The sequence below is a fragment of the Nilaparvata lugens genome, chromosome 3 (assembly GCF_014356525.2).
Source record: "Nilaparvata lugens isolate BPH chromosome 3, ASM1435652v1, whole genome shotgun sequence".
Taxonomy (NCBI): Eukaryota; Metazoa; Arthropoda; class Insecta; order Hemiptera; family Delphacidae; genus Nilaparvata; species Nilaparvata lugens.
Window position 1 is genome coordinate 54,139,128 of NC_052506.1, and position 23,278 is coordinate 54,162,405.

Genomic DNA, 23,278 nt, shown 5'->3' on the forward strand with positions numbered 1-23,278 from the left:
TATGAGTTACCTTGACAATTCGAGTACAGTGTGTCCTCTTTCTGATGAGTTGCAGATTCAGCTGCCTTTTGAAAATCATCTGAAAATAAAATAAGATAATTAGGTACAATTGAACTGAATTACTGTAACAATACTTATTATTGTAATAAGTTATAATGAATATAATTAGGTAAAAGATTGAATAATCAGTATTAAATGGCAGTATTAAATTTGTTTAACAGTGTTAACATCTCTGACATCAAGTCATTATTAGTGTAAATTACCAGTTGCCTTTACCATATTACGAAACATGCATTTTTTAAAGGTATGTAACATACTTTCAAAATTAATTTTCATTACAAAATTGACATTGTACTGTATGATCTGTTGATATATTTCAAACATGTAATAGAACCGCAAACAATTAGCACAATCATTATAAATTGTCTACCAATACCGTACTTAAATAAATCTACCATAGGCCTATTTGCCCAACTAGGTAACCTAAAAATAATTGTTTTCCAATGGCTATAATATTATGATTTATGGAACAAGTGCAATGTAAAATGCGATTTACTTGATAGATTGTCATGTGCATTATTTGAAATCATTGATAGAAATCAGCATTATTTGAAACTCCAAACAAACCTTAACTAAAATCAAACCTAATTATTGAAACATGCGGTATGGTCGGTAGGCTAATGATTGAGAATACATTCTTACCTTCACTATCAACTTGTTCTTTGTAACGCTTTTTTGCTAAATTCACAAGAATCCGTGCTCTTTCCATGTCGAAATTGAAATAATTCCAGACAATAATTCAATTTAATTTGATTGAAATTCAAGTAAACTACACCATTACCAAACACCGCTATGAACAGCGTAACCGTAGTAACTACAGAATGGAAACAGAAACAGTACAATAGATCTAGATCCACTAGATGCAGAACGGAGCAAGTGCCACTTAAATCAGAACGGCTATAATCTCCTATGTTTTTAGCAGAAGCAGAAGGGAGTAACTCCATTACTGCATTCTGCCACTAGCATTCTTGACCGTTTGGTTGAAGCTTAGTTTAGTAAGTACTTTTACTACATTCTGCTACTAGGACATTGACTGGACTTACTCCATTATAATTTCTAAATCTCGATTCAGCATGTGTTAATGGACTTACTCTGTTCTGCATCTTATAGAGGCTGTTTTCCTGAATACAACGGTGTAAATAACTCAAAATCGACAATTTTGGAGTTACTACCTTCTGCTTCTGAGCTACTGATATTAATAAAAATTTGAGGAAACTACTAAAAAAATTACATTTGAAAGGAAAAACTTAGTAACTGACTACATCTTGAATTATTAGGCTACTGCTTTAGTATTAAAACTGGATCTACAAAATATCAACTAGTCGGGAGCAAAGCAAGACTTCTAATGAATCTGAAAACGTCGACTGAGGCAGAGATGGTACCAAGAAAGAGGAAAACAATTTTGATAATCAGAGAGTGAGAGAGCAAGCTATGAGAGAAGGACTAAAAGGTATTACGGAAGAATGAGACAAAAAATAGAGAGTATAACATAACGGCTTATCAAAAAACTGATTTTAACTTGCTAACATGGTTGAAGACAAACAAGCTTTGTCTTCTTCTATCCAATGTCAAAAATTAAAAGGATAGGTTGTTTTCGGAAACTTAGTTCAATAACAAGATAAAAATATGATAAATGAATTTGACTCCTGTAACGATTTGTTACAAGTTCAAACGACAGTCGTGGAAGCATGAGTTAGCCAAGCTTGTTGAAGCTCCAGTTGAATCATTTTTGGTGAATTCAAGCCTGAGACTTGAAGGGTTTTTTGTTCACATTAGAGATTCTAAGGGCTCATTGAGTCCTCTCAAAAATACTCTGAGGGCCAGTTTCTTTGCATATTTGCAAAGAATACCTGAAGTTGGTGCCATTTTTGTCAGGAAAAATGCAAGTTGAAGGTTCAGTATTTTTTTGAATTCTTTCATGGAAATGAACAGGGCTTTCAGAGTGTTCTTCTTTCATTCCGGACATTCCAATGTTCAATGTGAAACAGTCTCGTTTGTTGAGGTAACCTTCGAGAAGTACTCTCCTTACTTCGGGCCATGAGTATGTATTTCCACTAGTTACTAACTCTAGTGCTCTACCTTTAAGTCTAGTAATGATTGTGGAGAACAGATATTCGTTCTGAAAGTCATCAGGATTTGATGTGACTTGAACTTTGGCAACGATCTTATCACAAATTGATACTAAACTGTTAAGCAGTAATAATGCTTATGATACCAGAAAATCCCGGTATCATATCTAAAAATTCCTTTCTCAATACAGGAACTTGAGGTTGGGCTACAGCTGCAGCTGCTTGTGCCGGAGTTGTCATTTTCACAATATTCTTCCAATAATAATAATAACAATGATAATAAAATTAACAATGATAATACTATAATGTTGAATTAACTTACTCTAAAACGAATACTATCTTCCAGCAGCTCATCTCCCTGATATCCTCTTAGCGAAATGATGAAGAATATCTCGAAGAAAGTTGATGTTGATGCACTCGTTGCATTGCACAAACACTTCAAATTTTCACTCGCGTAAATTTTCGTTAAACATGGCCGTGAACAGTTAAAACTGATGGTTGTCAATGATAGGTCATATAACCCATACGTCACAATTAACGATGAACAAACTCGACTGTGTCCTACCGACTGCTCCAGCTAAATAATGGGTTTCGCGAGATTTCTTTTTAAAAAGAGATCTTTTTTTACAAAATTTGGATTTATACAACTTAGACAAGTGAAATTTGAGTACATCACACTTCGATGGAGTAAGCAGGACTGCCGCTCGATGCATGAGAAAGCTGGCTCAAACAGTTCCAGGAGAGTTCCAAGAAAATGTATAGAAACTGCTGACTTATGTAGATTCTCATGATGTAACTTAATGTGAAGGTTCAACAGGCTTAAGCCCAAAACGTTACCATTCCAATTATAACTTGATGAAAACACTTTAGATTATAAACTGGAAGCATGGCCTTGTGCTATGAACACTAATGTATTTGTGACGGAGCATAATTACTTGGAGGTTAATTATATTGGTAAGATTAATTGAAATTAAGACATAATGAGATTACTAACACAAAGTGTTGGTGAAAAAATGAAGGAATAGTATTCCATTAAGGAAATACATAAAAATGATGTGACACCGACGCTAACTGACAAACTTTCGTCACCATCTTAGATCGAGTGTGTGGCTTCTTCCACCAAAAACCGGAAAGGCACAAAAGGTTTGGCGCCTCATGCTCAATGGAAGCATAGGAAAGATGACGCGGGACACAAAGCGTCATCTATGAATAAACAATACAAATAAAAAAGAGAGAAAAACTTGAGTGGCAAAAAACAAATCATAATTTTAGGACTCACATAGAAGATAAATACTTCACAACAAATGTATTAACACTATTTCAAAAAGGACGCTCCAAAAAAGTGTCCTCATGCAGAGTTACCAACCTAGAGCAACCAGAGCTACCAATCTATATCGAAACATCTTTCTAGCTATAAATGACGTACTATGGTGACGTAATCTGCTGACGAAGACAACATATTTGCGAGGCAAATACAAAAATGGAGAGAAAAAACTAGGGACTAATGAATCTTGATGTACGAGATTCAACACAATGAGCTGATACAATTCTTTTTAAACTCAGTGTATGCTGCATCATAAGTTTAAACTAAAACTCAGTTCAAGCTTTGATTTATCAGTTCAAATTGAAGTACAACAGGATCTCAGTTTAAGCTTTGATTTGTCAGCTGTTGGTTTATAATTTAATACAACATCACCATCTCAGTTTAAGCTTTGAATTATCAGCTAATTGTTTTGTTTGTTCAAACTAAATCACCATCTCATGTTAAGCTTTGGTTGATCAACTGTTGGTTTAAATTCGGAATAGTAATAAACATTAGAATAAATGCTAAACATGAATAAATGAGCTTTGTATAATCTTAGTTTAGTATTGCACTTAGTTTAGACTATGCATATCTGGTGTTTAGACACTATATATATTATCTGAAGTTATACATTGTACAATAAGCCCTGCTTCTCAATAGACTTCTTGTTTCAAAAAGTTCAACTGGTAACTTGTATCTACTAAGCAGAAAAATAATACAAGTAGTTCTTTTGGTAGTGCTCATACATTTGCAGTGAACTTGTTTAATAATAAAATACAGATTTTATCAAAACGAAAAACATTAATATTCACGATTGAGAAATTAATATTAATATATAAAACTTCCAAAGATTACCAAGTCACTATGGAAATATTAATTTTTCTGTAGTTAAAACATAACATGGTTAATCATAAAATACAGATTTCATAAAAAAACAAATAAATATTCAAAACAATTTTTAAATTTTAAAATATAGTTTTTTATAAAGTAGTTTAATCTATTGGATGCCTTAGAGTGATCAATAGTTTTGAGTAACAGCTTATATGACAAGGTTCAATGAATATGATATCCTTAGAGGTTATAATTTACTTCTCATTCGAAACTTGAATCTGATAAGTCTGGAAGTGAGGCAAAAATGTTAGTGTCTCGTATTTGGAACAATAAAAACTAACTGTATTGTCATTTTTCAAAAATATTTGTTCAATTTTAGCAAAGATAGGGAGATAATTTTCTTTAAAAATATTATAAGCAACCAGGTAATTTTTTTCCAAAGTTACCCTTCCAACTTAACACATGGTACTGAATATTGGAAAGAATCATCAACCTCATACTCAGCTAGTAAGCGAAAATCTAGGATAACCTTCTTTCCCAATGATAAGCCAAGATCCATTTTTCTTCAACAATGTATTGTTCAAAGACCATTGATTTTTTACAGCAATAGTTTTGCAAATGTTAATTCTGAGGGAACTACTTCTAGCTATTATTTTTGCAATCCTCAATTTGCTTTCAAACTTCATACCCCATGTGTGCCACAAAGGACCAAATCTCAACAAGTAGGTTGGATAATGTGTTAACATATGAAATTTATACTTGATTTCCTGGCCTGAAAGAGTAGAGTAAAGGTCAAGAAGATGAGCAATGTCTGAAGTAAGAAGCTTATCTGTGCAATGGCTTGTTTGATGGCCAAGCAGCCGGTCAGTAATTGACCTGAGCGTAGTGTACATTTCCCGTTCAATGAAAATGAACAGCTGGTGAAACAGCAGATAGAACCTTGTCACACTAAAATCTCCTTGAAATGTATCTCAGTTAGAACCATAACATTCTAGTAGTTCTGCTATTTCTCAACAGATTGCGCTCAAAGTCAGTTTTTTCAATAGATCTGATTATGGGGATTTCAATGCTGACATTAACTCGATTTTAAAAATTTTGTTAGAACCTTGTCAAACCAATGCCGCGATGTGTCCTATGATGTGGAATGCCAGTTTCTTCCAGTACTTCTTGGAACGGCGTTCATCAAGATAACAATACAACATTTGATCAGATGAGTCCACACCCCCCATATATGAGTTGTACTGATGAATCAATGAAGGTCGACTGGTAATAAACACTTTGTTCCCCTTTTTCTTGGATTTTGTCTCACTGACAGCTGTAGAGTTTGTCAACAATAGAACTTGTTTTTTTTCAGTCAGCTTCCAAGCATAAGCATGAACTCTTTATGGCAGTACTTGTTTTCTCCTACATTCAGTCTTGGTTTCATAACTGCTGGTATACCCTTCCTATTTAGTCTCAGAGTGCCAGTCATTTGTGTCAATTTAGAATAAAATGCTTTTGCCAGAGGGATCGATTTAAAAAAGTTATCTATGAATACATGAAAACCTTTATTGGATAAATTACGCATCTCTGAAAGTTTCATTGCAACTGTGTATCCAAGTCCAGCTGGTTCTTTGGCATCATTACCTCTTGCACCTTTGTAACAAAACAATGACACACAGTAGTTGGAAACACTGTCACATAGCAACCAAAATTTTAACCCCCATTTATGATTATGTTTGTTCGGCATGTATTGTAGCAATATTGTGTGTGGTTTTTTGTACCCACAAGACTTTCATCAAACGAAATTTGTTCATGAGGTGTGTAATGTCTTCTGAAAACAGCATTAGCGTGGTCTAGAATAGGGGTAAAATGAGCACATGGATCATATCCTGGTCCCCTAGGTTTTGTCAAGTTTTGAGTATTGACAATATGAAAAAATCAAAGAATTGCTTCAAAACGGTTCTGAGAAAACATTTTGCCTAACCAAGGCATATTTTGCAAGCTTACTGTTGACCAATACAGATCAATGCATGGTTTGAATCAAACCCATGTTGAAAATTACTGCAAAAAATGCTTTCATTTCAACAAAGCTCACTGGTCTCCAGTTGAGGTTTCTGTTTCCATTTCCTATTTGGTTATATTTACGGCGGATAAATTGTTATGCATTGCTATTAAGCTGTGTTTTCGTAACGGGCAGAAGCAGAATCGATTGCAGCGCACCCAAGCGGGCAGAAACAGTAACATTCAAAGAACTAGTTCTTTGACATGAATTTTGCTTTATGTGTTATGGGTAATGAACTTTTTGGGTTGTCCAAAAGGTAATTCTAAAATGATTATTGGATATTTAATTCAATAAAGTGAATAAATTGCTTTTTATAACTTTTGTAACAGATAACTTTTCCACAATTATTAGTTACTTCAATTATGCTAAATTTTATGCTTTATAGGCATGTCAATCAAAGAGTTAACTTTTCATTTCCTATGCTTGAAATTTGTAAGGGTGAATTATTTGAAGTAACTGATTGTATTTCATTATTAATAAGATATTATTTTATTAACTAGAAGCATTCCATTATTAATAATATATTATTATAATTATTTTATTAACTAGAATCAATTGCCTTCAGAGTCAATGCATGTTCCTTGAATCACATCGTGTATAGGTAGGCCTACCTACTATGAGTACCGTATTCAACTTCAAAGGCCTATTGAAGCTCTATCGAAAAAAAATTCAAATTAATAAATGAGTGCTTTACTTTTGGCATTTTTGGAATCTACGGGTTATATTACACCAAGAGAAATAAATATTGTAAACGTTTTTTATGCAATTTTATTTTAGCAGTCCCCTTTTTGATCATTGGATAGTTACGGTCCTGGCTGATATACTTAAATAAGAATCGTGAGGCCCATTGCCTGCCTAAATCAATATGCCTTTTCAGGCAAGGTTCAATTAGGGACTCCTCACCAGTAAAAGCTATACGAATATTAAAAATTATTATTATTATAGATTACTGTAACACATATGACATGTAAGTACAAAGTGTATTCAAACAGGGGAACTAATTCTAATAATTATTGTTGAGATAACTATATCTTGCTAGAATAAACAGGTTCTGTTATGGTACTTTAAAAAACACATAACCTATTTTAAAATGGATAAATATCTATTAATTATAGAAGGTAACTAGTACCCTTGTGATATTCCAAAATGAAACATGATTAGTTTCGACTTGTTCAATAAGGACTCTCTTGACAATGACATAATTAGAAACTGCATGCTCATGCTTATTTTGAATATTTTAGGGTAGGCCTACTAGCTATTTTCTATAATTAAACATTAAAGTTGCCCTATTAAAATTAATACTTTATTAGGGTATTAATTAGAACTAGAGTAGCCATTCAAACTCCTTATCTACTATAATGTTCTAAAAGCTTATTAATTTTAATCAAAACCTTGGAAATATACTATAGCCTAGAAGGTAGAATTGAAAGTGATTATATTTGATGTGGCTTGGAACATAATATTTTCAACTTTTGCTTGAGTTATTTTTCATATTCAAAGAATTATTACCCCTTCAATGCAGTACATAAGTACTATTACTTAATTCTTAATGCAATACATAATTGTGATACCCTATTTTATATCCAATTCAAGTCTATTATTTAACTACACGTTACCTGTAGCATTTGCTAGTCAGCAATGTTGAATAATGTTATTATTTCCAAAAAAGGAGAAGCCATACAGAACCAATAAAGTTGTTAATAAGAGTTCGATGCTGTTGGGTTGAATATAATTTTAAAAATCCCTCAAGTATAAACCATCAAAACTCATTTTATTAGCTTCATGTCACTTGCTGTTTTCTTCAAAACTACCTGAATTGAAGCAGTTAGCAGGAGCGATCAGAAAAAGAAGATATTGTTATGAATAAAATGAAATAAACACATCAAGATGTACTGAAAAAATGAATATATTTCTTAGATTAGTTCATCTCTTTCTTCTGTAGGCTACTACATCATACATGAATCATATCCATGGAATATTATTCATAGTTGATTTTCTTTGTCATCCTCTACTTCTGGCTGGTACACCTCTAGGCCTGAAATCAAAAAGTTATTGATAATTATTTATAATTCATTATAAAAAAACTTTGCAGAATTCTGAAATTGATTATTTGTAATCTGTATAAGTTTTTAATTATATTTCTTGGGAAGAAACCCCCCAATAATGACAAAGTAATATTATATGAGAAATTCCAATAAACCAACAATCAGTTGAATTATTATTAGCATCAATCTGTAAGTTGTGTAATTCTGAATGATTGATTGAATAAATAAATAAATCTCCATGCAGGAATTGGGATTAATCAGTGTGCCCCAAGATCAAAAGAACTTGTTGGTGAACAACATATTTTTGGATAACATGAACAATTCATTTATTTCTGTGGTCAGTAGGCCTACTTCTCGACCGTTTGGTTTACTAAACTCTTCCAAATGTACTGCATAAAGTAATTATTAGTTCTACATTCAGAGAAACAAGTTTAATGAAACAAATGGGAATAATCAATAAATTAATTGCTTAATCTGAAATTATGATTATCTACAACATTATAAGTAGAACTAAGTGATTTGAAAATAAATACCAAACTGTAAATACATAAATCTCTCAAAATAATGCAGGTATTTCATGAATTCAATCATAAATTTTAAAAGGTGGAATCACTGTCATCAAAGCTATAATTATTCAGTATTTTCTACCAGCACTTGCTGAGTGAATTTTTGAAGTCATCTATTCATAGTTTTAATGTATGGTCATTCATAAAGTTCAACATTCACTCAAGATCAAGATGGACATTTGAGAAGATTGTTTTAAAAACAATGTATTCACTTATCATTCAGGGAATAGAGCTGTTCATAATATTTGGGATTCCTTCCATAAAGAAATTTATGTAACAAAATCTAATAATGTGATACATTTTAACATCAAATTATTGATTTAATGTTATCACATTATTAGATTCTGTTACATAAATTATTTCTTTATGGAAGGAATCCCAAATATTATGAACAGCTCTATTCCCTGAATGATAAGTGAATACATTGTTTTTTAAACACTCTTCTCAACTGTCCATCTTCATCTCATGTGGTTTCACGTTGTTTCGAAATATTGTATACTGTAAGCTATTAATGATTTCAAAATTCAGTCAGTTTTTCAATTATTTTAGTCACATACCATAGTTATGTCTTACTATTTGAATATCTAACATCAAATCGATAATAAAACATCGAAGTGGATAAACTTTTTGAAAAAATGGGAAACTGTAAAAAATGACATCGTCTACATAAATTTTAAAAAATGAGTGGAATTTTATCTTACCTAACTAACTTATTCTAACTATGGGTTCCAAAGAATTTTTCCATCCTGGTCAACAAAAAAGAATTCATATATGCATTTCCTTTTGAGCACATTCTCTTCAATATTTTGTTTGTAAATGGTACCTGAAAAAATAAACATATTTAATCTTTCAATATATACCGTATCCATTTTGGAGATAAAGTGAAGTTAATCATCAATGATAATACATAGTTTGGACTTTGAATAAATTAGAAGTGAACTGGGCCTCAATAAACTATTTACATTAGATAGACTATACATACCATAAGTATATAGCCTACTTACATTCATATCACATAACAGAAAAGACTTTAAAGTTTTATAATATGAATTGAAACAGGAGACACACGACATAGATAGATTAAAAACACTGAAAAACTTGCATTACACTTTCTGCTCGGTCGAGAAAAGGAACACAGTTCCTTGAATATTTCCGATTATAATGTAAGTTTTTCAGTGTCTTTAATCCATCTATGTTGTGTGTCTCCTGTTTTAATTTATACTATTTACATTGATATACCTGGCATCACGCAATATTTCGATCAATAGAGCATGAATAAATTTTTCAAATACATTACTATTTTAGTTTTAAATGAGTTTGGTAGCAATGGTCAACCAGGAAAATAGTACCTATTTTATCTTTTTTCAATGGCAGTCTTTCAATATTCAATTACACTGACTCTGATCAAGTTATTTCTATAACAATCTAAGCTATGTAATTTTGTTTCCAAGTTAATTTGAATAAATTAAAAGAAGATTAATTCATAGATAGGTACCAAAGACAAAGTAAATGTTCTAATAGTCAGGTTAGTTTTGTTATTGTATTGATAAACTATGGGTTTACAATATTTTGAGGTGCAACAAGGATAATGGAAGTTTAGGACTTAGAATGTAATGAAATACTTCAAAGTCAAATGATGATGTTATTTCCAATAAATCTGTTTGTGAAAACTACTAGCTGCATTATAAAAAATGTATTTTGTGATTAGGCCAACTCAATGAAAGTGTAAAAGATTGTTAGCATGAAATGCTATCTTATCTTATCATGAAATGCAAAATGTTATCTTGGTTAAATAATGTTTTGAATCTGATCATTTAATGTTAATCTAATCAATCAAGCTTGAATGAGTTTAAATCTAAATAGTTGATTAGATTTCTCTCTTTCTTGTGATAATTCTCTACCATACACAAACTGGCTAGTCTAGGCTATACATTATCATTAAATACTAAAAATTATACTTTAAATAAATAAATAAATAAACTTTTGTCAACTTCTAACTTCTTGAAAAATGAAAAAGATAGCAATTCAGACCTAGAGACTAGGTTATTAAAGGCCTACTACAAGTAGGCTACCTGAATAAAAATTGTAAACATGTTTATAGGCTGCCTTGCTTCTAAATGTCTAAGAAACCCCCTTTGCACTTCACTATCTGGTTGATCTGGGTCAAAAGTAGGGTCTAAGTTCAAATCATCAATATTATTTGTACTTGGATAATTGCAGTTGGGATGATTGTCCTCTTCTTCAGAAGACTGATTTGCAGGCTCAACCAAAGATGTTGCTTGAGTACTAACTGTTTCATTCCCAAATATATTTGTCCTGAGGTCACTATCTTCACAATGTGATGAGGAACTAGACAAATGATTCAATTCAGCTTAGTTAATAAACTCATCATTTTCAACAAGCTGCTGAATAGTATTTTCACCAAGTGGAGATCGACTCATGTTTTACTGTACTGAAACTAATATTATAACATCAAAATAATCATAGCATACAAACAAATAAAACAAACCAATACTGAATTTGCACCAAATTTTTCCACCCAGCTAATGAGTAAAAATAACAGCTCACAGAGTGGGAAAGCTTCCTTCTCAGTGTACAGCTGTAGAAAAATACTCAGTGTTGCCAACAGCTATATTACAGAGAATTGATATTACTGGGAATCGATAGTTTGTCTTCCTGACTATCGATTCATATGGAGAAACTAACTAGAAACATCTGTTATTAAACATACATTTCCTGAGCATGTGATGAATCAGATGTCAGCCAATTTTTCATTCAATTCATTTGACCTTGTCCCAGAACCGGCAAAATCTATCTACTCCTCTTACATACCCCATCAACATCATTTTCTTTCTCTGCAGTTGTGCCATCATTTGTTTCATCATCAACATTTTCATTATTTTTGCCATCTTAATTTTCATTATTTTTGCTACAATTATTTTCACTATCAGAATTCTTATTATTTATGTTATCAGAATTTTATTATTTTCTAATACATAAACTGAATCATTTGCAGCATTCTTCAGCATTACAGTTGGGTATCTAAATATCGGTAGAGTTAGTAAAATATAACTCCTCAGCAAGCTCAAACTGATTTTCAGTGGTGCTATTATCAACTTCTATTGTTGTGTTGTCTTCTTTACTGATAATAATAATAATAATATAATAATTCGTTTATTTCACTGCATTTTTACAATAATTGGTAATACAAATACATACATTAAACATAATGGTTGAACATTACAATTGGTAATACAAATACATACCTTAAGCATAATAATTGAACATAGATAATAATATTAAGCATGTAACAGAAAAAAACCACAGTGCATTCCTCTTTAGGCTAAACCTGTGTTGAGGGATGTCTCGCTCTCTAGTTGAGTCAACTTAATAATTATAATACAATAACAATTTTGAGGTATCAAACAATAAAGTAAATTTTATACAATAATCAGTGTGCTTTTCACAAGATGGGATTATGAATCTTTAACAATAAATTACATTTGAATGAAGACAGCAAAAAAATGTAAATAATATTACACCTCTATTAAACGTTTTTCTTCATAGAAGCGATTAAGTCTATTCTTAAACAAATTGTAACTGGGTGCATCTGATATATCTGATTGCAGTTTATTGAAAAGTCGTGGTCCCTTAGCAAAAGCATGTAAGGAGGCCACTCTACTTCTTGTAAAGGGTTCTTTTAATTTATTAGCAAGATTTCGACGAGTGGAATATACATGTTCATCCATAACTGGAAACTCTGAACGTCTTAAATACACAAACTTGAAAAGATTTATTTCAAATAGGGTATCAACACTAAAAAATCTGGTGTGGTACACTCACACAACTTTCCTTGCTCATATTCGAAACTACGATCAGACTTTTGTATATGTGTATATATAATTGTTTTCAGAGTACTTTTTCCTTTGTGTAAATTGTGAAATTCAATGATTTTTTTAGTCGTCATTTTTTTAAAGTCGTCAAAACAGCTGTTCTACAGATGAAATATCTCGATAATATGTGTTCTTTTTATGAACTGCTCTACCTACCTACCTCATGCACGAGAAGGAGGTTACAAAGTCCATTTCTCAAGGATGGGGTGGACCCCCCATGAGTTTCCCAGAAAGGAGACTCATGCCAGTTAATAGAGCTGATAAATAACTATACAGAGTATGAATTTGAAAAAAATCGGTCAAGTTATTTTGAAAAAATCGTGAAAAACATGGTTTTTTAGTAATTATCCGCCATTTTTCTCAAGAATATTACGGAGCTCCTGCAATTTTCCAAGGAAAAAACTCATGTCATTTGATAGGACTTATGAATAGCTACCCATGGCTTGAATTTGAAGAAAATCGTTAGAGCCGTTTTCGAGAAAACCGTGAAAAACCTGGTTTTTGGTCATTATCCGCCATTTTTCTCAAGAATATTATGGAGCTCATGGAATTTTCCCAGAAATGAGACTCATGCCAGTTGATAGTTCTTATGAATATCTATCCATGGTATGAATTTGAAGTAAATCATTAGAGCAGTTTTCGAGAAAACGGTGGAAAACATGGATTTTTAGTCATTATCCGCCATTTTTCTGAAGAATATTACGGAGCTCCTGAAATTTTCCCAGAAATGAAACTTATGCCAGTTGATAGGGCTTAAAAATAGCTATCCATGGTATAAATTTGAAGAAAATCGTTGGAGCCTTTTTCGAGAAAACCGTGAAAAACATGGTTTTTTAGTCATTTTCCGCCATTTTTCTCAAGAATATTATGGAGCTCCAGAAATTTTCCCAGAAATGAGTTTTATGCTAGTTGATAGGGCTTATAAATAGCTATCCATGATATAAATTTGAAGAAAATCGTTAGAGCCATTTTCGAGAAAAACGTGAAAAACATGGTTTTTTAGTAATTATCCGCCATTTTTTCCGCCATCTTGAATTGAATTTTATTGAATTTCTTATTGTCGGGTCCTCATGGTATAGGGACCTTAAGTTAAAAATTTCAAGTCGATCGGTTAATTACGAATGGAGTTATCGTGTTCACAGACATACACACACACACACATACACACACACACACATACACACCTAAATATTTTATTTCATTTTCTTTCTCTAATGTAGGACATCCACAGCTGTAGTATGGACTGGCACAATTTATATTATGTGATACTAGTTTACAGTCAGTATTATCGGGAGGCAATCCAGAGGACGACAATGAAAAGGGAAGAAATCTAGTTTTTTGAATATTCAAATGTAGGAGACTATTCTTTAACCAGGACTTGATAACATCAAAGCATTTATTAGCTCTCTGGAAGGTGATTGGTCAAGTTTCCCCCCAAACTATAGCAACTGTGTCATCTGCAAAAGAGTACAAGTAGCAATTCCCTAGATTTATATTTAATAAATCATTTATGTATATTAAGAACAAAACTGGCCCAAGCACTGTTCCTTGTGGAACTCCAATATTCACATTTAATAGTCCACTTGTCTTTTTATCAAGCCTAACTTTTTGTCTTCTACAATTTAAATATGACTCAAAGAATGACAATGCAATACCTCTTATTCCTATTGCTTCCATTTTATCCATTAGAATTCTATGGTCAACTGTGTCAAATGCTTTTTGTAAATCCAGAAATATTCCTAAGCATTTGTCCCCATTATCTAATTTGCTCAAAATTTCTCTTGTTACTCTAAAAATTGCATTGGATGTACTCATACCTTTTCGAAATCCATATTGATTACTGAACAAAATGTTGTGTTTTTCCAAATAGGATACGAGCCTCGACTTTACACACTTTTCAATTACTTTGGATATACTTGAGAGTAGGGAGATAGGACGATAGTTACCAAGTTCAGTCCTACTACCACCACCCTTATAGAGAGGAATAACTGTAGCTATTTTCATTTCATCTGGAAAATACCCCTGTTGGAAGCAAAGATTTATAATATGCTTCAACGGGTCACATATTGCTGAAGAATTTTCTATCAGACATTTTGAATAGATTCCATCTACTCTCGGAGCAGTACCTTTTTTAAGCCCCAATATGTTATTTCTCACCTCACAGGCCGTAGCTGGATAAAAGAAAAACAACCTACAAAATGATCTATCGACCTTATACTGGATATGATTTGAATTTGAACCTGTCTCTTTGACCCTATTCGAAATTTTCTGTCCAACATCAATGAAAAATTTATTAAACTCTTCAGCCATTTGTTCACTTTCAGTGGATTTTACTACTCTACCATCAGGTTTATTAATTTCTTGAATAACATTTTGGTCTAGAGATTTGGAATCAGTAGTGTCATTTATAGTTTTCCACACCTTTTTCAAGTCCTTACCGCAATTTACAAACTCATTTCTAAAGAAAATCTCCTTTGCAGAATGTATCAGTGCCTTCAAAATAGTGTTGTATTTCTTATAATAACGAACATTAATTGTGTTAAATGGCTGCTCCCTTATTTTAAGTGACATATTACTTTTCCTGATACATTTCAATAACCCTTTAGTTATCCAAGGTTTCAATCGTTTCTTTCTATTACTACTTTTCTGCTTCGAAGATGAACATGAATTAAAAACATCTACTATTTTATCATAGAATCTGCTAAAAGCTACTTTAGCATCCTTTTCATAATAGACTCCATCCCATGACACTTCTTTAATTTTAATTTTAAACAGGTGGTCGTCAAAAAATAATGCATCATACTGTACAGGCTTCTTATTAGGCTCTAAACTACTATTTTTTATAAACTGAATTCGCCCCATAATAGCTTCATGATCTGTTATAGAACAATTGTATATAGCTGGGTTCAATGTACATATCTTAGATTTGAGAAACATATGATCAATACATGATTCACGATATAATGAATGTCTAGTGCAACCATGTAAATAATTAGTATAACCATATTCCAAAAGCATATTCAAGTATTTATGACCTATTTGCGTTGGATCATTACCCAAAATATCAATATTTGTATCTCCAATCAAGATTTTGTTTTCATAACAAGTTGTTTGACTAAGGAATATCTCCAAATCATCTAAAAAAGCCAAAGCGTCGGTATCATTAGGTGATCTATACAATGCTGCACAGCAAAACTCTACATCTCCATATGTTATTTTAAAATTTAAAGAATTAGTATTACCAATATTTATATCCAGAATATCTAATTTTATTCCATGTTTAACATAAATTACTATTCCATCAGATTTATTAAATTTTGTTGGTTTCACAACCTTATTATAATTGTTCAACTCGAAACCAGAATCTTGTGATAGCCACGTCTCAGGGAGAACTATTAAATCATATTGCGCATGAACACTAGATAAAAATAAACACAATTCATTGAAGTTATTAATACTTCTTATGTTCAAATGAAAAACTTTTAATGATATTGAATGAAAAAACGTTGCTATCTCGTTTAAATTTTTTAAATTAATTGTTTCACATCTGTCTATAAGATCAAGATCCTCTACTAAATCGCAAATTTCCATTGAAAATTAAATAGAAATATTAGCTGAATAGAAAAAACCCGTTTTTGTTTTAAACCTAGATTTTCTTGAGGTCCATCTCATTTTTCACTTGTATAGGCTTCTCACCTTCCTCCTTTCTTACAAGAATCTTACCATCTCTTATCCAAACAAACCGTTATCCTTTCTGGGTCGCAAGTTTTTTCGTTTCTCTGAACAGTTCCATTGTGGTGGGGGTGAGATGCTGATAAGCGCACACACAACCTTCAGCAAGAGACCGACACAGCGTCTTTGTAGAAATCCCCACACCTCCATTATCTTCACTAGCAGCTTGTTTGAAATCGGCCAGCCAGTCTTCTTTGTCTTGTCTTCGAACGAATTTGAAGACAATCGGCTTGATTTGCTCTTTTCCCCAAGATGGTAGTCTATGTGCAGTACCCAGACCATTCGAAACAACAGGACTTTTAATAACAGAAGAAAGTTTATTGAAAAGTTCAAACACTGATTCACTTTTTGTTTCTGGAATACCCGTTACAACAACACTGTCTTTGCGCGTATATCCCTGCCACTTCGTTTTTCAATTTTTCATTTTCTTGTTTAAGTGTCATGACTTCCTTATTTAATTTATTAACTTCTTCCTTATGTTCTAGTAGATCGTTTTTGAAAGAATCAAACTCATTGGACATGAATTCTATAGAATGTTTCATTGATTGGAAATCTTCTTTGAATGTGGGTGACAGTTCAGAACTTATTATTTCTTTAACTACACGTCCAATAGCCTGTATATCCAACACAGAAAGTGATTGTTTGTTATTGGCATTGCTGGCAGTAGACAATGCTTGCACTGATAACGCTGCACTATCTGTTGACGCTGCACTATCCGACGACCCAACAGAGCCTGTCTTACAGGCAATGCTCTTCCACTTCGCTCTATTAACAACCGACATTTTTCTAAAATTTGATTCTTTAATCAGTTGACACAAAAAATGACATTTTGTGCCACAAGATTTACATGTTATAAAATCCTGCTCTGGAACATCTGAATAACACTTTGAACAAATCATTATTGACCCGACAAAACTGATAACAAATAGAGCGCACAGCACACGATGTTTACTCCTCGAAGTCTAGAGGCGAACTGATACATTGTGTATGATTGACACAAGAATCTTGAGTCAGTTGCACATTATCTGGGTCATTTGCATTGTCACATTTGTTGTCAAGACTTCACTGACTTGTCACTTACATCAGTAGTAACACTGGAAGAATATATCATTTCAGTAGAACTGACTGTGTGTTGACTTACAGTTGGGTCAGTGCCAGTTTCCATAGCACAAGGATGGAGGATGGTAGGACATTCTCCTGGAACACAATTTCAAAAAGGTAAGAATAATATCCTTAATCCAAGAACAGATGGGCAAAAAATATTTAACACAACTGAACAAGCAACCAGTCTTCATCTTCCACAGAATCAGGCTTCTTTATTGCATTGTCCATCTCCAAATCTTCCAGAGGAATCATTAACAGCTTCATCCAAAGAGCTGCTGTTTTCTTCAATCAGTTTCTTTTTAATTTCGTCTTTTTTATCCCCATTTGTTCAACATTTTGCTTCTTCTTTCGATAGATTGTAAACGTTTTTGGCTTCTGGTGAAGTCAAACTTACAGCAAATGTACAAGTCGATCACTTTCTGCTAACAGATTCATGGGGTTTGTGTGTCATTCTTAGAACAGACAATAGAGAGATTGCTCTAGAGCTTTTTCAGAGTCAGTGAAGCAGATTTATCAGACATTTGTGTGGACTGTGATGTAGTATTACTTACTGATGAAGTAGGCCTAGAGGCTGTTACAGAAACTTCATTAACCTCTTCAAATGCAGCTGTGGTATGAATCTTCTTGAAAACCTTCTCCTTGTTCAGAAGATAAATTCCAGCTGCTTCAAACCCACTAATAGCATTTGCACAACTGAGATAGCCCCCAGAAAGGCCTTTTCAGAACTCTTGGAAAATTAGGCTTGTCTACATTATGGAATTTTGTTTCATTGAAGAAGTTTTGTAGCCCCATCCACATCTACAGCCACACGCAAAGGTTGGAGGATATGTGATATGTGTGTGGAAGGCAAAAAGTATGACATTGTTCTTTCTGCCAATTCAACAAGTTTCAATAATATGTAAGAATTGTGGCCATCATAAATCAAGAGTTTTGCTCCTTCAAGCCCTGCTGTTTCAGGTATGAACAAATCAAAAAATCTGGTGTGGCGTGCTCACACAACTTTCCTTGCCATTATGAAAATTCTCATTATACTCTGTAAGGAATAGCCTACAACTCGTTGGTTCATTATTATAATATCATCTGTGAAATTTTCATGAACGTTCAAATTCAGTACTTATGAATTGCCTAGACTATAATAGAAACATGATACACAGTGAACCAAAAATAACATATCATCAGTGGAACTTTTTTCTTGTGAAAATTCAGACTGACTGTAACCTATGTTAACTACTGTATAAAAGTATTAACTTCTATCATTGTGGTCTGGCTATAATGACATGACAAGGTATCCCTACTCACATATATTTTTGTAGTTACGTAATTTTTTTCCATCGCAACTCTTATCTGAAAATCAGAAAATTATTGAAGTGCAATAAGGTCTATTGTTTGCGCCAGCCAGGACCTGCATGTCCCTTTTGATTGGCACCTCTCCATTCTGGTAAGAGGTTGGCCTGTTGTGAATACTTGTATTTGGTACTAACAACAGGGGATAAAAGCTGATCCACATATGCCATAGACCCACACGGAGAATTATCCATTATAGTGTGTCATGTTCTAGGTCATGATCATACTTTTGATGAAATTTCCATACTTGGCAATGTATGCCTGGCCCCATAACTATATACAATAAAATTACATTCTATCAAAATATTAACATTCACATATCTATATATTTACACACTCCCATATTTACATATACAGGGTGATTCACGAGGATATGCGGTAACTTTGAGAGCTCATTCAATATGTAAAAATAATGAAAAAAACTTATATAAACATAGGTCCGGAAATGTTTCGTTAGCGAGTTATACAGAGTTAAAGATTTCGCCTGGATTTCAGTTCCGCTGAGTAAATGAAGACTCTCTGAAATTCTGGGAAGTTAAATTTAGGGGCAAATGCCATTGTTTCTTATGGTTTTTTACCTGAAAAATTGATTAGAACAGGTCCCAGAACTGTAAGATGAGTAGTTTTTGAGTAATCCAGTGTAAAATGCAAAAACATTGAGTAAAAAAACACAATTTTTACATTTGGCCAGCAATCGCTTTGTTATTTTACCAATAAACTGATCAAATTTCAGAACAAAACTTGTAGAAAATTTAATTCTAAACAAAACGGTATGATTAAAGTATACAGAAAGTGAACAGATAATCGATTAAAGGAAGTTTTATTGAAAACAGAACAACACACGTTTTTCATTTGGCCGACAATAACTCTGTTGATTTCTTATTAAAGATCTGTAAAAAGTTAATGATTTTTACTTAAATTTAACACCTTAATTTTTTTACTAAAATTTCAAAATAAAATAATATTAAAACACAGTTTTAAAATAAAGAAATAAACATAAACAACAAACATAAATAATAAAAAAAAATACACATGTTGAGCGGATAATTTGTTTTTCATAAGTTGGCACTACAATAACAGCTGATCAACAATGATGTGATTTGAAATGTAGAATTTTAATTCCTTGAGAGGTAACAACTGAGTTTTAGTCCACGTGTGTATTGTTCTGTTCGTCGTATTGAATTTTAGTCCGTGTTAGCATTGTTTTGTCCATAGTAATTATTAAATTGTTGGAGTAGTAATGCCATACTTTTTTCAACTGAAGAATACGCCGATATGGTGTTTATTTACGGTGTATGTGAAGGCAATGCTACAATCGCTGTGGAAGAATACAGACAACGTTACCCTTACCGTAGAATTCCAAATGCTAGAACCATTATTTCTACATTTCGTACGTTACGGGAAACAGGATCACTTCCAAGCGTAAAGATCCAGTCTGACCGCCCTCGCCAACATGATGTTAATGTAGAAGAAAACATTATTGCTGCTGTTGAACGTAGTCCAGGTATTAGTACAAGACGTATTTCAAAGCGGTTTAGGGTTTCGCAAAGTAATGTTTGGAGAACACTTAATAAGAGCAACCTTTATCCCTACCATAAACAAAAAGTACAGCATTTACAACCAGGAGACAATGAACATCGCTTGGAGTACTGCAATTGGTTAGTCAATCATCGTCAACTCTTCAAGTACATTTTATTTACCGATGAGTCACAGTTCACTCGTGATGGTATCAACAATTTACGAAACCAACATTCATGGGCAGAAGAGAACCCTCATGCAACAATTGAACGTAACTTTCAATACCGTTTTAACATTAATGTATGGTGTGGTGTTATTGATGATAAGCTAATTGGACCGTTTATTTTTCTAGAGCGCTTAACAGGTCAGGCGTACTTACAGTTTCTTCAAGAAGAATTACCGACATTGCTGGAAGATGTTCCTCTTGCAACGCGACGCAAGATGTACTTCCAGCATGATGGCGCACCGCCACATTTTTCAAATGATGTTTCCACCTATCTAAATCATCAGTTCCCAAATAAATGGATCGGTCGTGGTGGTCCTATACACTGGCCACCAAGGTCACCAGATCATACGCCATTGGACTTCTGCATATGGGGATGGATGAAAGATCATGTTTACGAGGTCAAAGTAAATTCCCGTGAGGCGTTACTTGATCGAATTAATGAAGCCTTTGTGCAGTTAAAGGAGAGCCCCGTAGAACTACGAAAAGCAACAAGAGCAATTCTTAAACGAGCAGAAAGATGCATTGAAGTTAATGGCAACATTTTTGAGCATTTACTGTAATTTTATTGCATAACTTTACATTACAGTTTTCAATAAAACTTCCTTTAATCGATTATCTGTTCACTTTCTGTATACTTTAATCATACCGTTTTGTCTAGAATGAAATGTTACAAAAATTTCATTTGTTCTGGTTTTGCCCCATAGGTTGGGTAAAATCGGGACATCATTTGATTAACATTGAAAACTTATTTTTCATCAATATTTTTATTCAAATCATATTTCTTTCATCCTTGCATTACAAATCTTGTACATTCTGTTCATTTAAATAAATAATTTGCTTCAGTACAAAAATCACATACAAATGTTTCATCATCTTCTTCAGTATTGGAGCACGCTTCATGGGCCCATCCCTTGCAAACGTCACACTGAATCCAACCTTCCTTTCCTTTTGATTCAGCATAAAGTTCATTGCAGAATAGGCAGGCTTCTTCATCTTCTTCTTCAGAAATTTCAGAACTTGTTTTCTGAAAGTTTTCAGTTTTCTTTTTCAGCTGAGGTTGTACATGTGGCCTACTCTTCTTTTCTTCTGCAACTCTTTGATTCTTGTTGTCTGCAGGTCTCCAGCCTCCATCCTGTATTTTCGAAGTCGAAGCTGATTTGTCAATGCACTTAGTTTTCTTTGCCTGTGTTTGTTTATTCTTAATTTCCTTTTGCTTTTCTTGTCAATTCTTCTTGTTTGCAGCATCTTTATCTTCATTTGGGATCATCATTAACTTTCTTTTTGGAGTTTTCTTCTTCTCTTTTTCTTCTTTTTCATTCTCCAGCTCAGTCTTGTAGGGGCTGGAGGTGAGGATTACGTTCTACCTTTTTTCCTTCCAGTTCTTTTTTGTGGATCGGATCTATTTAAGTCTTGAGGAGGAGGCATCACAAGTTTTGGTGAAATGGAAAATGAGCTTCCAGCAGATGTTGATGGTTGTCATAGAACTTTCCCACTACAACTCTATTGAATCCTATTGCACGAGAAAGAGATGTCTTCTCAGGATTTCTCAAAGAGACCTGAGGATGCCTTTGAAGGAAGCTGTACATCCAATCCTTTTCTGCCATTTTTTTCTCTCTGTTGAATGAATTTGGAATGTTGTTTCTCTCAGCCAATTCAAAAGCAAGTCTTTGAAGATCCTGTAGTGTCATGCCAAACAACCTTTCTTCTAAGAAGAGGAGGTGTTGCACTATTTCTTTCTCTTGATCATGAGTGAAAACTGATGTAAAATGACCTAGTCTCTTCTCTGCTGCACACTCTGCTGAAATATTCTGTTGACGAGCTTTTCTTACTCTATCTTCCAGTGTGGATTGTGGAACATTAAAAGCTGCAGATGCTTTCCTGTAGGCCATATGCCCAAGAAGAACGTCTGATATAGCAGCAGCCATGCTTTCCTGGGACCAACTCTGTCTGGTAGTCTTTCTGACATAGTTGCGAGGCATGTCTGAAACAATGTCTGAAACAATAATACCTAGTTGAAGTGAATTGAGAATATAAAAAAACTAGTTTCAATTTTCATTCCAGTTCTGCATTATCAAATCCTGTTATTCTATAAAAAAGGATATTTACAACTTACTAATAAATTATTAAAATTGCCATGAATGATAAAATATGAACTGCAAATAAAGTGGGGTAAAACCGGGGCGTCCTGGTTTTGGACGACAGTCTTTGTCCCGGTTTTGCCCCACACAGCACATAAAGATTAAGATGGTGGCAACACAAAGTTAGACAAGATTTTTCAAAGAAACTCTAGGGTTAAATACTTTTCAAATGATGATGAATTCGACATATTACTTACTTTTGACTTGTTGCTGACTGGAAAGGTTTTTAAAGATGAAACATTTTGATGAGAACTCACAATAATTTCACATGAAAACTTGATAAATTTTTTTCTAATCGGCAAACATCCGTTCTAACTTGCAACTCAGCTCAGACTGTTCTAATCAGTGTTGGCAGGTGAAAAAAAATATTCCTCCCCACTGAGACCAACGAAATTTCCCCACTTT